This window comes from Pseudoliparis swirei, chromosome 2, assembly GCF_029220125.1.
Source record: "Pseudoliparis swirei isolate HS2019 ecotype Mariana Trench chromosome 2, NWPU_hadal_v1, whole genome shotgun sequence".
Taxonomy (NCBI): Eukaryota; Metazoa; Chordata; class Actinopteri; order Perciformes; family Liparidae; genus Pseudoliparis; species Pseudoliparis swirei.
In genome coordinates, this window is record NC_079389.1 from 1,319,090 (window position 1) to 1,334,526 (window position 15,437).

Here is a 15,437-nt window from a genome sequence, read left to right on the forward strand (position 1 = left end):
ATCTCCTGAGCCTCTATTTTATTAATTTATTTTGAAGAAATAATTTTAATCCCCCCCAACCTAAGCTAATTTGAAGGCCACCCGTTTCTTTTCAGACTTCCCAAAGGGAACAAGTCATCAGTAGTGGATCTCAAGTTCCTCGAGTGTTTCGGCCTTCACTAGACACTCTCCCTTGAGTTGGCCCTCCCAGGGTATGCAAGTCCCGGGATTATGTTTATCCAATGAAAAGTCTGAATGGGTCACCAAATAAAATGTTTTGACGTCATGCCCTAATTTGTTCTCTTTAAGGTATTCTATTTGAAATTGCTCAATTTTCAACCGATTTTTCAACAAACGCCCTCAAGACTTGTTTGGCAAAAAAACTTTTTTATTTTTTTCTGTTTTTTTGTCCAAATCATCATCATCTTTCTTTTATTTTATCCATCATTTTTTTGGAAACGCGGGGTCGGACCCTCTCCCCTCCCAGCACCCCGCGCCCCCCACCGCCTAACCGGCCCCCTCGATCGCATCCGCGGAGCCCCTCCCCCCCTGGAGAATCCGGAGGGAGGACCTCGCAGCCGCACAGGTCCCCCTCGCATAGCCCCCCGAGAGCTCCCTGGTGTTGCCTGCTCCCTCTGTTCCACGTCCGATCCCACTCCTCCGGACCTCACCCCTGGAGACCCCACCACTGGGAACCCGACCGGGAGGACCTCAACCGGAGGGGGCGGCGGAGGCGGCTCCATCCGCTCCCCCGGAATACGACCCACCTCCCATCCCAATCCCCTCACCACCTCCCTTGCCTCCCGAAACACCTCCGGATTCACCGGTTTGTACTTCTGGTTTAACCATTTTACGGCCACCTCCCACGCCTCCTGGTGGTTTCTTTCCCCAAACTGCCCCAGGTCCCTCCTCACTTCCTGTATCATTGCTACATAATGTCCCTCCAGGATCCGCAGGCTCGTGTGTAGCCACTGCGCGGCGCCCCCTTCCAACAGGACCGCCGTCGCTGGTCTGGGGGAGGCCGGACATACCACCCCCGTCAGATATTCCTTCACCCGCGCCAACGCTCTTGGGACCGCCTCCATCCGGGCCCCCTTTCTGGCATAGTCCAAGTGGTGGTGTGCCCTCAACAGGGAAAACATCAACCGGACCTCCGCCTGGAACGCTGTATATGGCCTTGGCATCGTCGTGTTCCTTTGTTTCCTCGATTTTCTGCAACAAGAGACACAACCGTCCTCATTTTGGGGTAAGTGATTAAGCTTAGGATACCCGTACCATTTTAGGCCTTTTAGAATCATCCTCCAGACCAGAGTTTTAAGATTCGACCCAAGTCCCCCTTGTTTTTGTTTCTCTAGGATGTGGGCCTAATCAGGTTCTAAGTTTATGGCTAGGTCTTACCCTCCCCCCCCTTTTTTCCGGAGGGGGAAAAAAAGAAAAGCAGAACTGAAAGGGGCGGTGTACGATTGCACCAAGAACCCTTCCTCCCCCTGTTTAAGGCGAGTCTGCATACCTGCCTGCCCTCTCCCCAGGGGAGAGCCAGGAGGTAGGAGGAATCTAATCTAAATTCAAACAAGCCTTAACCGAAGTCTAAGACCCGAATATAGTCCACCAGACCTAAATGAAGTCAACCCGACCCAAATGGAGCCAACCAGACCTAAATTAAGTCAATCAAGACCTAAATGAAGTCAACAAGCCCTGCATATAGTCCCCCAGACCTACATATAGTCCACATGACCTGACTCTAATCCACAAGACCTAAGTATCGTCCACCAGACCTAAATACAGTCAATCAGACCTGCATGAAGCCCACCCGACCTGAATAAAGTCTATAAGACCTGAATGAAGTCAACAAGACCTGAATAGAGTCAACCTGACCTAAATCTCGACAACCAGGCCTAAATAGAGTCCACCAGACCTAAGTATAGTCCACAAGACCTGCGTATAGTCCACAAGACCTAAATGAAATCGATCGGACCTGAATGAAGCCGACCAGACCTAACCGAAGCCTACCAGACCTAATCGAAGTCAACCAGACCTGAATGAAGTCAACCAGACCTAAATCTAGTCAACCAGACCTGACAAGTTCACCAGACCTGAATCTAGTCCCTAAAGTCAATCAGACCTAAATGAAGCCCACCCGACCTAAATAAAGTCCATAAGACCTACATGAAGTCAACCAGACCTGAATAAAGTCAACCTGACCTAAATCTCAGCCCCCAGACTTAAATAGAGGCCACAAGACCTACCTATAGTCCCCAAGACCTACGTATAGTCCATAAGACCTAAATAAAGTCCACCGGACCTGAATGAAGCCGACCAGACCTAAACGAAGTCAACCAGACGTAAATGAAGTCAACCTGGCCTAAGTATAGTCCACCAGGCCTAACTATAGTCAACAGGACCTAAATAGAGTCACCCAGACCTCAATGAAGCCAACCAGACCTGAATATAGTCCATCAGACTCGAATGAGGTCCATCAGACCTGAATATAGTCCACCCGACCTGCATCCCATCAACAAGACTTCAGTGAAGTCAACCAGACCCAAATACAGTCAACCAGACCTAAATGAAGTCAACCAGACCTGAATTAAGTCAACCAGACCTGAATAAAGTCAACCAAACCTAAATGAAGTCAACCAGACCTGAACCTAGTCCACCAGACCTGAATATCGTCCACAGGCCCTAACGGAAGTCAATCAGACCTAAATGAAGCCCACCAGACCTGCACCAAATCCACCAGACCCAAGTGAAGTCAACCAGACCTAAATATAGTCAACCGGACCTGAATCCAGTCAACCAGACCTGAATGAAGTCAACCAGACCTGAATATAGTCAGCAAGACCTAAATGAAGTCAACAAGACCCGAATGAAGTCCACCAGACCTAAATATCGTCAACCAGACCTAACTGGAGTCAACCAGACCTAAATATAGTCCACCAGACCTGAATCTAGTCCACTCGACCTGAATGAAGCCAACCAGACCTGAATGAAGTCCACAAGACCTGAATATAATCAACCCGACCTAAATGCAGTCAACCAGACCTGAATATAGTCCACCCGACCTAAATATAGTCAACCAGACCTAAATGAAGCCAACCAGACCTGAATATAGTCAACCAGACCCGAATGAAATCAACAAGACCTGAATGAAGTCCACCAGACCTGAATATCGTCAACCAGACCTAACTAAAGTCAACCAGACCTAAATATAGTCCACAAGACCTGAATCTAGTCAACCAGACCTAAATGAAGCCAACCAGACCTAAATAAAGTCCACCCGACCTAAATATAGTTAACCCGACCTGAATGAAGTCAACCCGACCTAAATATAGTCCACCAGACCTGAATATAGTCAACCAGACCCGAATGAAGCCCACCAGACCTGAATATAGTCAACCAGACCTGAATGAAGCCAACAAAACCTGAATGAAGTCAACCAGACCTGAACCTAGTCAGCCAGACCTGAAAACGGCCCTCCCTCCTAAAAGGGTAAAAAGATCCGATTTAGTTGTAAGCGGGGGAATAGTCACTGGAAGATAATTCCGTCTTGTTCTCCCGGCCCCTGGGCCCCTACTTGATTGTAAGCCCCTCCTAACCTTGCCAAGGTGGTGGTGGGCTTTGAGTAAACCTAAAACCAGACGCATCGCTTTCCTGCTATTGGATTGTGTACCCAACCTCGCCGCCACCCCATTTCTCTCCCACGCTATAAACTGCCAAGAACTAACTTAAATCCCTTTCCATTTGCTACCAATAACCCCTACCCCCTTACTACCAGTCCGGTGCTGACCCTCCTCCGGTCAGCCCCAGTCATGAACCCCCATCTCCCGACCCAACCTGAACCATCCTCAACGTCAAGAAAACAGGCACCCGACCCGGCCTACCCAAATTCCATCAACCCATTCAAAAGACCATCAGGCCTTCTCGAATCAGCAGATGCATCCCCTCACTCACACAATTTCTCCACCAATCTGTGGCGGGGGAAAGGAGAAGGGGGAGAACAGGTTAGCCCCAAGCCCCCTCCCCAAACCCCCAATTCAACTAAAAACCGCCGAGAGGGGGGCTAAAAAAATTCAACCCCCCATCCCTGACGGCGAGGATAAAATAGAGGGAGGGTCTATGATCCTTGTGGCCCGCCTGACACCTAAAAGTCCGAAGGCACTGGCTAGCCGAGATGAGAAATAACTACTCATGAGTCCCCCCTCGTTCCACCCGAAGGCTTTCGAAGTTAATGGAGACCCAAGGAAATGCACGGGCCAGCGAATATTATTTAGACATGCCTCGTCCGGTAGATCTTTCACCCACTACCCCGGTCGTGAATGTGTGCTTTAATGGAATCCGGTCCAGATATAGGTCGAGGTCCGGTACAGACAAAATAGTTGAGACCGGCCCTCAATTTCAACCCCAACATCCCATCATGCAAACCATGAAACCCAAACCATAAAATTCAAAAAACCTCGGGATTCAAACCCAACCTGTAACCCGCGTGTCGCCGTCGCCAGCCTTCCCAACCCTCCCCCAACAGCCTTGAATTCCAACCCGTCCACCAGGTAAACCTTTGTTTGTTTTACTGCGTCACTACATTGGTTTGTTTGTCCATGTATATCTATATATGTATATATCTATCTATATATATCTATACATATCCATCTCCTGAGCCTCTGTTTTATTAATTTATTTTGAAGAAATAATTGTAATCCCCCCCAACCTAAGCTGATTTGAAGGCCACCCGTTTCTTTTCAGACTTCCCAAAGGGAACAAGTCATCAGTAGTGGATCTCAAGTTCCTCGAGTGTTTCAGCCTTCACTAGACACTCTCCCTTGAGTTGGCCCTCCCAGGGTATGCAAGTCCCGGGATTATGTTTATCCAATGAAAAGTCTGAATGGGTCACCAAATAAAATGTTTTGACGTCATGCCCTAATTTATTCTCTCTAAGGTATTCTATTTGAAATTGCTCAATTTCCAACCGATTTTTCAACAAACGCCCTCAAGATTTCTTTGGCAAAAAACCATTTTTTATTATTTTCTGTTTTTTTGTCCAAATCATCATCATCTTTATTTTATCCATCATTTTTTCGGAAACGCGGGGTCGGACCCTCTCCCCTCCCAGCACCCCGCGCCCCCCACCGCCTAACCGGCCCCCTCGATCGCATCCATGAGCCTCCCCTGGAGAATCCGGAGGGAGGACCTCGCAGCCGCACAGGTCCCCCTCGCATAGCCCCCGAGCTCCTGGTGTTGCCTGCTCCTCTGTTCCACGTCCGATCCACTCCTCCGGACCTCACCCCTGGAGACCCCACCACTGGGAACCCGACCGGGAGGACCTCAACCGGAGGGGGCGGCGGAGGCGGCTCCATCCGCTCCCCCGGAATACGACCCACCTCCCATCCCAATCCCCTCACCACCTCCCTTGCCTCCCGAAACACCTCCGGATTACATTACATTACATTACATGTCATTTAGCAGACCCTCCTGGTGGTTTCTTTCCCCAAACTGCCCCAGGTCCCTCCTCACTTCCTGTATCATTGCTACATAATGTCCCTCCAGGATCCGCAGGCTCGTGTAGCCACTGCGCGGCGCCTCCTTCTAACAGGACCGCCGTCGCTGGTCTGGGGGAGGCCGGACATACCACCCCCGTCAGATAGTCCTTCACCCGAGCCAACGCTCTTGGGACCGCCTCCATCCGGGCCCCCTTCCTGGCGTAGTCCAAGTGGTGATGCGCCCTCAACAGGGAAAACATCAAACGGACCTCTGCCTGGAATGCTGTGTACGGCCTTGGCATCGTCGTCTTTCTTTGTTTCCTCGATTTTCTGCAACAAGAGAGACACACAACCGTCCTCATTTTGGGGTAAGTGATTCAGCTTAGGATACCCGTATCATTTTAGGCTTTTTAGAATCATCCTCCAGACCAGAGTTTTTAAGATTCGACCCAAGTCCCCCCTGTTGTTTTTGTTTCTCTAGGATGTGGGCCTAATCAGGTTCTAATTTTATGGTTAGGTCTTACCCTCCCCCTTTTTTCGGAGGAAAAAGAAAAGCAGAACTGAAAGGGGCGGTGTACGATTGCACCAAGAACCCTTCCTCCCCCTGTTTAAGGCGAGTCTGCATACCTGCCTGCCCTCTCCCCAGGGGAGAGCCAGGAGGTAGGAGGAATCTAATCTAAATTCAAACAAGCCTTAACCGAAGTCTAAGACCCGAATATAGTCCACCAGACCTAAATGAAGTCAACCCGACCCAAATGGAGCCAACCAGACCTAAATTAAGTCAATCAAGACCTAAATGAAGTCAACAAGCCCTGCATATAGTCCCCCAGACCTACATATAGTCCACATGACCTGACTCTAATCCACAAGACCTAAGTATCGTCCACCAGACCTAAATACAGTCAATCAGACCTGCATGAAGCCCACCCGACCTGAATAAAGTCTATAAGACCTGAATGAAGTCAACAAGACCTGAATAAAGTCAACCTGACCTAAATCTCGGCAACCAGGCCTAAATAGAGTCCACCAGACCTAAGTATAGTCCACAGGACCTGCGTATAGTCCATAAGACCTAAATGAAGACGATCGGACCTGAATGAAGCCTACCAGACCTAACCGAAGTCGACCAGACCTAACCGAAGTCGACCAGACCTAAATGGAGTCAACCCGACCTGAATGAAGTCAACCAGACCTAAATCTAGTCAACCAGACCTGACTAAAGTCCACCAGACCTGAATCCAGTCCCTGAAGTCAATCAGACCTAAATGAAGCCCACCCGACCTGAATAAAGTCCATAAGACCTACATGAAGTCAACCAGACCTGAATAAAGTCAACCTGACCTAAATATCAGCCCCCAGACTTAAATAGAGTCCACAAGACCTACCTATAGTCCCCCAGACCTACGTATAGTCCATAAGACCTAAATAAAAGTCCACCGGACCTGAATGAAGCCGACCAGACCTAAACGAAGTCAACCCGACGTAAATGAAGTCAACCCGGCGTAAGTATAGTCCACCCGGCCTGACTATAGTCAACAGGACCTAAATACAGTCACTCAGACCTCAATGAAGCCAACCAGACCTGAATAAAGTCCACCGGACCTAAATATAGTCCATCAGACTCGAATGAGGTCCATCAGACCTGAATATAGTCCACCCGACCTGCATCCCATCAACGAGACTTTAGTGAAGTCAACCAGACCCAAATACAGTCAACCAGACCTAAATGAAGTCAACCAGACCTGAATTAAGTCAACCAGACCTGAATAAAGTCAACCAAACCTAAATGAAGTCAACCAGACCTGAACCTAGTCCACCAGACCTGAATATCGTCCACAGGCCCTAACGGAAGTCAATCAGACCTAAATGAAGCCCACCAGACCTGCACCAAATCCACCAGACCCAAGTGAAGTCAACCAGACCTAAATATAGTCAACCAGACCTAAATATAGTCAACCGGACCTGAATCCAGTCAACCAGACCTGAATGAAGTCAACCAGACCTGAATATAGTCAGCAAGACCTAAATGAAGTCAACAAGACCCGAATGAAGTCCACCAGACCTAAATATAGTCCACCAGACCTGAATCTAGTCCACTCGACCTGAATGAAGCCAACCAGACCTGAATGAAGTCCACAAGACCTGAATATAATCAACCCGACCTAAATGCAGTCAACCAGACCTGAATATAGTCCAGCCGACCTAAATATAGTCAACCAGACCTAAATGAAGCCAACCAGACCTGAATATAGTCAACCAGACCCGAATGAAATCAACAAGACCTGAATGAAGTCCACCAGACCTGAATATCGTCAACCAGACCTAACTGAAGTCAACCAGACCTAAATATAGTCCACAAGACCTGCATCTAGTCAACCAGACCTAAATGAAGCCAACCAGACCTAAATAAAGTCCACCCGACCTAAATATAGTTAACCCGACCTGAATGAAGTCAACCCGACCTAAATATAGTCCACCAGACCTGAATATAGTCAACCAGACCCGAATGAAGCCCACCAGACCTGAATATAGTCAACCAGACCTGAATGAAGCCAACAAAACCTGAATGAAGTCAACCAGACCTGAACCTAGTCAGCCAGACCTGAAAACGGCCCTCCCTCCTAAAAGGGTAAAAAGATCCGATTTAGTTGTGGCGGGAAATAGTCACTGGAAGATAATTCCGTCTTGTTCTCCCGGCCCCTGGGCCCCTATTTGATTGTAAGGCCCTCCTAACCTTGCCAAGGTGGTGGTGGGCTTTGAGTAAACCTAAAACCAGACGCATCGCTTTCCTGCTATTGGATTGTGTACCCAACCTCGCCGCCACCCCATTTCTCTCCCACGCTATAAACTGCCAAGAACTAACTTAAATCCCTTTCCATTTGCTACCAATAACCCCTACCCCCTTACTACCAGTCCGGTGCTGACCCTCTTCCGGTCAGCCCCAGTCATGAACCCCCATCTCCCGACCCAACCTGAACCATCCTCAACGTCAAGAAAACAGGCACCCGGCCTACCCAAATTCCATCAACCCATTCAAAAGACCATCAGGCCTTCTCGAATCAGCAGATGCATCCCCTCACTCACACAATTTCTCCACCAATCTGTGGCGGGGGAAAGGAGAAGGGGGAGAACAGGTTAGCCCCAAGCCCCCTCCCCAAACCCCCAATTCAACTGAAAACCGCCGAGAGGGGGGCCAAAAATTCAACCCCCAACCCCTGACGGCGAGGATAAAATAGAGGGAGGGTCTATGATCCTTGTGGCCCGCCTGACACCTAAAAGTCCGAAGGCACTGGCTAGCCGAGATGAGAAATAACTACTCATGAGTCCCCCCCCGGTCCACCCGAAGGCTTTCGAAGTTAATGGAGACCCAAGGAAATGCACGGGCCAGCGAATATTATTTAGACATGCCTCGTCCGGTAGATCTTTCACCCACTACCCCGGTCGTGAATGTGTGCTTTAACGGAATCCGGTCCAGATATAGGTCGAGGTCCGGTACAGACAAAATAGTTGAGACCGGCCCTCAATTTCAACCCCAACATCCCATCATACAAACCATGAAACCCAAACCCTAAAATTCAAAAAACCTCGGGATTCAAACCCAACCTGTAACCCGCGTGTCACCGTCGCCGGCCTTCCCAACTCTCCCCCAACAGCCTTGAATTCCAACCCGTCCACCAGGTAAACCTTTGTTTGTTTTACTGCGTCACTACATTGGTTTGTTGTCCATGTATATCTATATATGTATAGATATACATATATATCTATACATATCCATCTCCTGAGCCTCTATTTTATTAATTTATTTTGAAGAAATAATTTTAATCCCCCCCAACCTAAGCTAATTTGAAGGCCACCCGTTTCTTTTCAGACTTCCCAAAGGGAACAAGTCATCAGTAGTGGATCTCAAGTTCCTCGAGTGTTTCGGCCTTCACTAGACACTCTCCCTTGAGTTGGCCCTCCCAGGGTATGCAAGTCCCGGGATTATGTTTATCCAATGAAAAGTCTGAATGGGTCACCAAATAAAATGTTTTGACGTCATGCCCTAATTTGTTCTCTTTAAGGTATTCTATTTGAAATTGCTCAATTTTCAACCGATTTTTCAACAAACGCCCTCAAGACTTGTTTGGCAAAAAAACTTTTTTATTTTTTTCTGTTTTTTTGTCCAAATCATCATCATCTTTCTTTTATTTTATCCATCATTTTTTTGGAAACGCGGGGTCGGACCCTCTCCCCTCCCAGCACCCCGCGCCCCCCACCGCCTAACCGGCCCCCTCGATCGCATCCGCGGAGCCCCTCCCCCCCTGGAGAATCCGGAGGGAGGACCTCGCAGCCGCACAGGTCCCCCTCGCATAGCCCCCCGAGAGCTCCCTGGTGTTGCCTGCTCCCTCTGTTCCACGTCCGATCCCACTCCTCCGGACCTCACCCCTGGAGACCCCACCACTGGGAACCCGACCGGGAGGACCTCAACCGGAGGGGGCGGCGGAGGCGGCTCCATCCGCTCCCCCGGAATACGACCCACCTCCCATCCCAATCCCCTCACCACCTCCCTTGCCTCCCGAAACACCTCCGGATTCACCGGTTTGTACTTCTGGTTTAACCATTTTACGGCCACCTCCCACGCCTCCTGGTGGTTTCTTTCCCCAAACTGCCCCAGGTCCCTCCTCACTTCCTGTATCATTGCTACATAATGTCCCTCCAGGATCCGCAGGCTCGTGTGTAGCCACTGCGCGGCGCCCCCTTCCAACAGGACCGCCGTCGCTGGTCTGGGGGAGGCCGGACATACCACCCCCGTCAGATATTCCTTCACCCGCGCCAACGCTCTTGGGACCGCCTCCATCCGGGCCCCCTTTCTGGCATAGTCCAAGTGGTGGTGTGCCCTCAACAGGGAAAACATCAACCGGACCTCCGCCTGGAACGCTGTATATGGCCTTGGCATCGTCGTGTTCCTTTGTTTCCTCGATTTTCTGCAACAAGAGAGACACAACCGTCCTCATTTTGGGGTAAGTGATTAAGCTTAGGATACCCGTACCATTTTAGGCCTTTTAGAATCATCCTCCAGACCAGAGTTTTAAGATTCGACCCAAGTCCCCCTTGTTTTTGTTTCTCTAGGATGTGGGCCTAATCAGGTTCTAATTTTATGGTTAGGTCTTACCCTCCCCCCCCCTTTTTTCCGGAGGGGGAAAAAAAGAAAAGAAGCAGAACTGAAAGGGGCGGTGTACGATTGCACCAAGAACCCTTCCTCCCCCTGTTTAAGGCGAGTCTGCATACCTGCCTGTCCTCTCCCCAGGGGAGAGCCAGGAGGTAGGAGGAATCTAATCTAAATTCAAACAAGCCTTAACCGAAGTCTAAGACCCGAATATAGTCCACCAGACCTAAATGAAGTCAACCCGACCCAAATGGAGCCAACCAGACCTAAATTAAGTCAATCAAGACCTAAATGAAGTCAACAAGCCCTGCATATAGTCCCCCAGACCTACATATAGTCCACATGACCTGACTCTAATCCACAAGACCTAAGTATCGTCCACCAGACCTAAATACAGTCAATCAGACCTGCATGAAGCCCACCCGACCTGAATAAAGTCTATAAGACCTGAATGAAGTCAACAAGACCTGAATAAAGTCAACCTGACCTAAATCTCGGCAACCAGGCCTAAATAGAGTCCACCAGACCTAAGTATAGTCCACAGGACCTGCGTATAGTCCATAAGACCTAAATGAAGACGATCGGACCTGAATGAAGCCTACCAGACCTAACCGAAGTCGACCAGACCTAAATGGAGTCAACCCGACCTGAATGAAGTCAACCAGACCTGAATCTAGTCCCTGAAGTCAATCAGACCTAAATGAAGCCCACCCGACCTAAATAAAGTCCATAAGACCTACATGAAGTCAACCAGACCTGAATAAAGTCAACCTGACCTAAATCTCAGCCCCCAGACTTAAATAGAGGCCACAAGACCTACCTATAGTCCCCCAGACCTACGTATAGTCCATAAGACCTAAATAAAGTCCACCGGACCTGAATGAAGCCGACCAGACCTAAACGAAGTCAACCAGACGTAAATGAAGTCAACCTGGCCTAAGTATAGTCCACCAGGCCTAACTATAGTCAACAGGACCTAAATACAGTCACTCAGACCTCAATGAAGCCAACCAGACCTGAATAAAGTCCACCGGACCTAAATATAGTCCATCAGACTCAAATGAGGTCCATCAGACCTGAATATAGTCCCCCCGACCTGCATCCCATCAATGAGACTTCAGTGAAGTCAACCAGACCCAAATACAGTCAACCAGACCTAAATGAAGTCAACCAGACCTGAATGAAGTCAACCAGACCTGAATAAAGTCAACCAAGCCTAAATGAAATCAACCAGACCTGAACCTAGTCCACCCGACCTACATATCGTCCACAGGCCCTACCGGAAGTCAATCAGACCTAAATGAAGCCCACCAGACCTGCACCAAATCCACCAGACCCAAGTGAAATCAACCAGACCTAAACATAGTCAACCGGACCTGAATACAGTCCACCAGACCTGAATGAAGTCAACCAGACCTGAATATAGTCAGCCAGACCTAAATGAAGTCAACAAGACCTGAATAAAGTCCACCCGACCTAAATATAGTCAACCAGACCTAACTGGAGTCAACCAGACCTAAATATCGTCCACAAAACCTGAATCTAGTCCACCCGACCTTAATGAAGCCAACCAGACCTGAATGAAGTCCACCAGACCTGAATATAGTCAACCCGACCTAACTGCAGTCAACCAGACCTGAATATCGTCCACCCGACCTAAATATAGTCAACCAGACCTAAATGAAGCCCACCAGACCTGAATATAGTCAACCAGACCTGAATGAAGCCAACCAGCCCTGAATATAGTCAACAAGACCCGAATGAAATCAACAAGACCTGAATGAAGTCCACCAGACCTGAATATCGTCAACCAGACCTAAATATAGTCCACAAGACCTGAATCTCATCAACCAGACCTAAATGAAGCCAACCAGACCTAAACAAAGTCCACCCGACCTAAATCTAGTTAACCCGACCTGAATGAAGTCAACCTGACCTAAATATAGTCCACCAGACCTGAATATAGTCAACCAGACCCGAATGAAGCCCCCCAGACCTGAATATAGTCAACCAGACCTGAATGAAGCCAACAAAACCTGAATGAAGTCAACCAGACCTGAACCTAATCAACCAGACCTGAAACCGGCCCTCCCCCCTAAAAGGGTCAAAAGATCCGATTTGGTTGTAAGCGGGGGAATAATCACTGGAAGATAATTCCGTATTGTTCTCCAGGACCCTGGGCCACTATTTGATTGTAAGGCCCTCCTAATTTTGCTAAGGTGATGGTGGGCTTTAAGTAGACCGAAAACCAGACGCGTCGCTTCCCTGCTATTGGATTGTGTACCCAACAACGCCGCAACCCCGTTTCTCTCATCCGCTGTAAATTCCCAAGAACCAACTTAAATACTTTTCCATTTGCTAAAAATAACTACCACCCCCTAATACTAGTCCGGTGCTGACACTACTCAGGTCAGCCCCAGTCATGAAACCCCATCCCCCGACCCAACATGAACCATCCTCAACGCTAAGAAAACAGGCACCCGGCCTACGCCAATTCCACCAACCTATTCATAAAACCACCAGGTTTCCTTGAACAAGCAGATGTATAACCTCACTAACACAATTTCTCCACCAATATGTGGAGGGGGAGCGGAGAAGGGGGGGAACAGGTTAGCACCAAGCCCCCTCCCCAAGCCCCTAATTCAAGTGAAAACCGCCGAGAGGGGGGTCGAAATTCAACCCCCAACCCCTAGCGGCGAGGAACAATAGAGGGAGGGTCTATGATCCTTGCGGCCCGCCTGACACCTAAAAGTCCGAAGGCACTGGCTAAGGTCAGCTGAGAAAAAATCTACTCATGAGTCTCCCCACGTCCACCCGAAGGCTTTCGAAGTTAATGGAGACTAAAGGAAAGGCACGGGCCAGCGAATATTATTTAGACATGCCTCGTCCGGTAGATCTTCAACCCACTACCCCGATCGTGAATGTGTGCTTTAACGGAATCCGGTCCAGGTATAGGTTGAGGTCCGGTACAGAGTTTATTTTTACTACAAATAATCAACAATCCTGTCATTTAACTATCATGGATGGGTCGTATCTACTAAGATACCCCCCCAATTCATTTTTTATTTGTTTATGTTGATTCAAGGAACCAAGTGTTATTCCCATCCTTATATACGTCAAGCCCCACTAAGTGAACCAAAACCCTACCCGGATCATGCCTGTCTCCAGTCCTAAATGGGGCAGAGTTTAAACCCGAAAGAAAAAACCCCGCCATTGTCTGGCGCCTTCCAGCAAGACCGCCGTGGATGGTCTGGGGGAGGCTGGACAAACCACCCCCGCCAAATACTCCTTTACACGGGCCAGAGCCCTCGGGACCGCCTCCATCCGGGCCCCCTTCCTGGCGTAGTCCAGGTGATGGTGTGCCCTCAGCAGGGAATACATAAGCCGAACCTCTGTTTGGAACGCTGTATACGGTCTCGGCATTGTCGTCCTGCTGCTCTTTTTAACCCGATTCTCTGCAACAAGAGAAACACATCCGTCCTCATAACCACCCCAACCACCACCACCACAACACCCACCACCCCCCCGTGGATCATTAAATAATGATGAGGGCTAGGGTTAGGGTTTGGGGTGAGTGGTTAAGTTTAGGATAAAAGTACCAATTTAGGGTTAGGTTTTAGGATTATGGTCAAAACCAGAGTTTGAGGTTAGGCCCGGGTCCCGTTTTTAGGTTTTCTAGGATTTGGGCCTGATCAGGTTTTAATCTTATGGTTAGATCTTACCCTCCCCTCCACTAAAATGAGGGAGAAAAAAAGGGGGGCAGAACTGAAAGGGGAGGTGTACGATTGCACCAAGAACCTTCCTCACCTTGTTTGAGGCGTAGTCTGCATACCTGTTTTGCCCTCTCTGTGAGAGCCAGGAGTAGGAGGGCCCAATCTAAAACCTAACAATTTTTGGCTAGTTCCCAATCCGGGTTTAGGATTTGAGCCTAGGGTTTGTATGTCATGAGCAGGGAGGAATCACCCTTCACCCAAACGGCCCCCAATCCTCATCTCCTATTCAAGCCTTTTGTGGATGTACTGTTCCTAGTTTTGAATCCTGAATATAATTAACTACCTGAATAAATATAATAACAAGCATCTAAATGAAGCCTAACTAATTCATCTAGTTTATTTGTATAGCCTAACATTACAAATTTGTCTCGAGTGCTTTACAATTCAGGCTATTGATAGACATCCCTGCCCCAAAACCTCACATCGACCTTCAGAAAAATTCCCAATAACCTCCAGGTGGTGGAAGAAACCCAGGAGAGCAAATGAGGAGGATCCTCTCAGGATGGCAGATGCACAGATGTACGTACAGAAGGACAGATTAGAGTTAAATACATTCACGAATATGACAGCCAGGCGAAATAGTCTATAGTAGGCAGGTTCCACGATGGAGTACCTCCACCATCCATCAGGCAGATGGCGGGGAGGGGAGTGGGCGAGGCTCAACAGAAAGTGGGTTTGAGGCTCAACAGGACAGTGGGCGAGTTGTGGTTAAGAAATTTCCACCCAGACGCATCCATCAGGCAGATAGATCTATGCCGCCCCATAGGTCTGGATGACCCCAAGGAGACGTGGAAGTCAAAGCGCGACTCCGGGAGAAAGCAGAGAGTTAGTAACGCAGTGATTGAGAGATGAAATTCATCCTTAAGGAGAGAAAAAAAGAGAGATAGGTACTCAGTGCATCCTAAACGCCCCCGCAGCTATGTGTTTCATAAAGAAAGATATCAAGGGGCTGACCAGGGCAAACCTGATTCAGCCCTTAAACTATAAGCTTCCTGTCAAAGAGGAAGGTCTTAAGTTCACATCAACGAGGTGACTGTGTCTGCCTCCTGGAATTGAAGAAAAAGC

General features: G+C 48.8%; 1 long non-coding RNA gene across 1 annotated transcript in view; it reads right to left on the minus strand.

The window, feature by feature from the left end:
• LOC130208262 (uncharacterized) overlaps window positions 1-15,437 on the minus strand; it is a 226,752-nt gene that overhangs the window by 1,576 nt on the left and 209,739 nt on the right. The gene's annotated exons all lie outside the window — the stretch shown is intronic.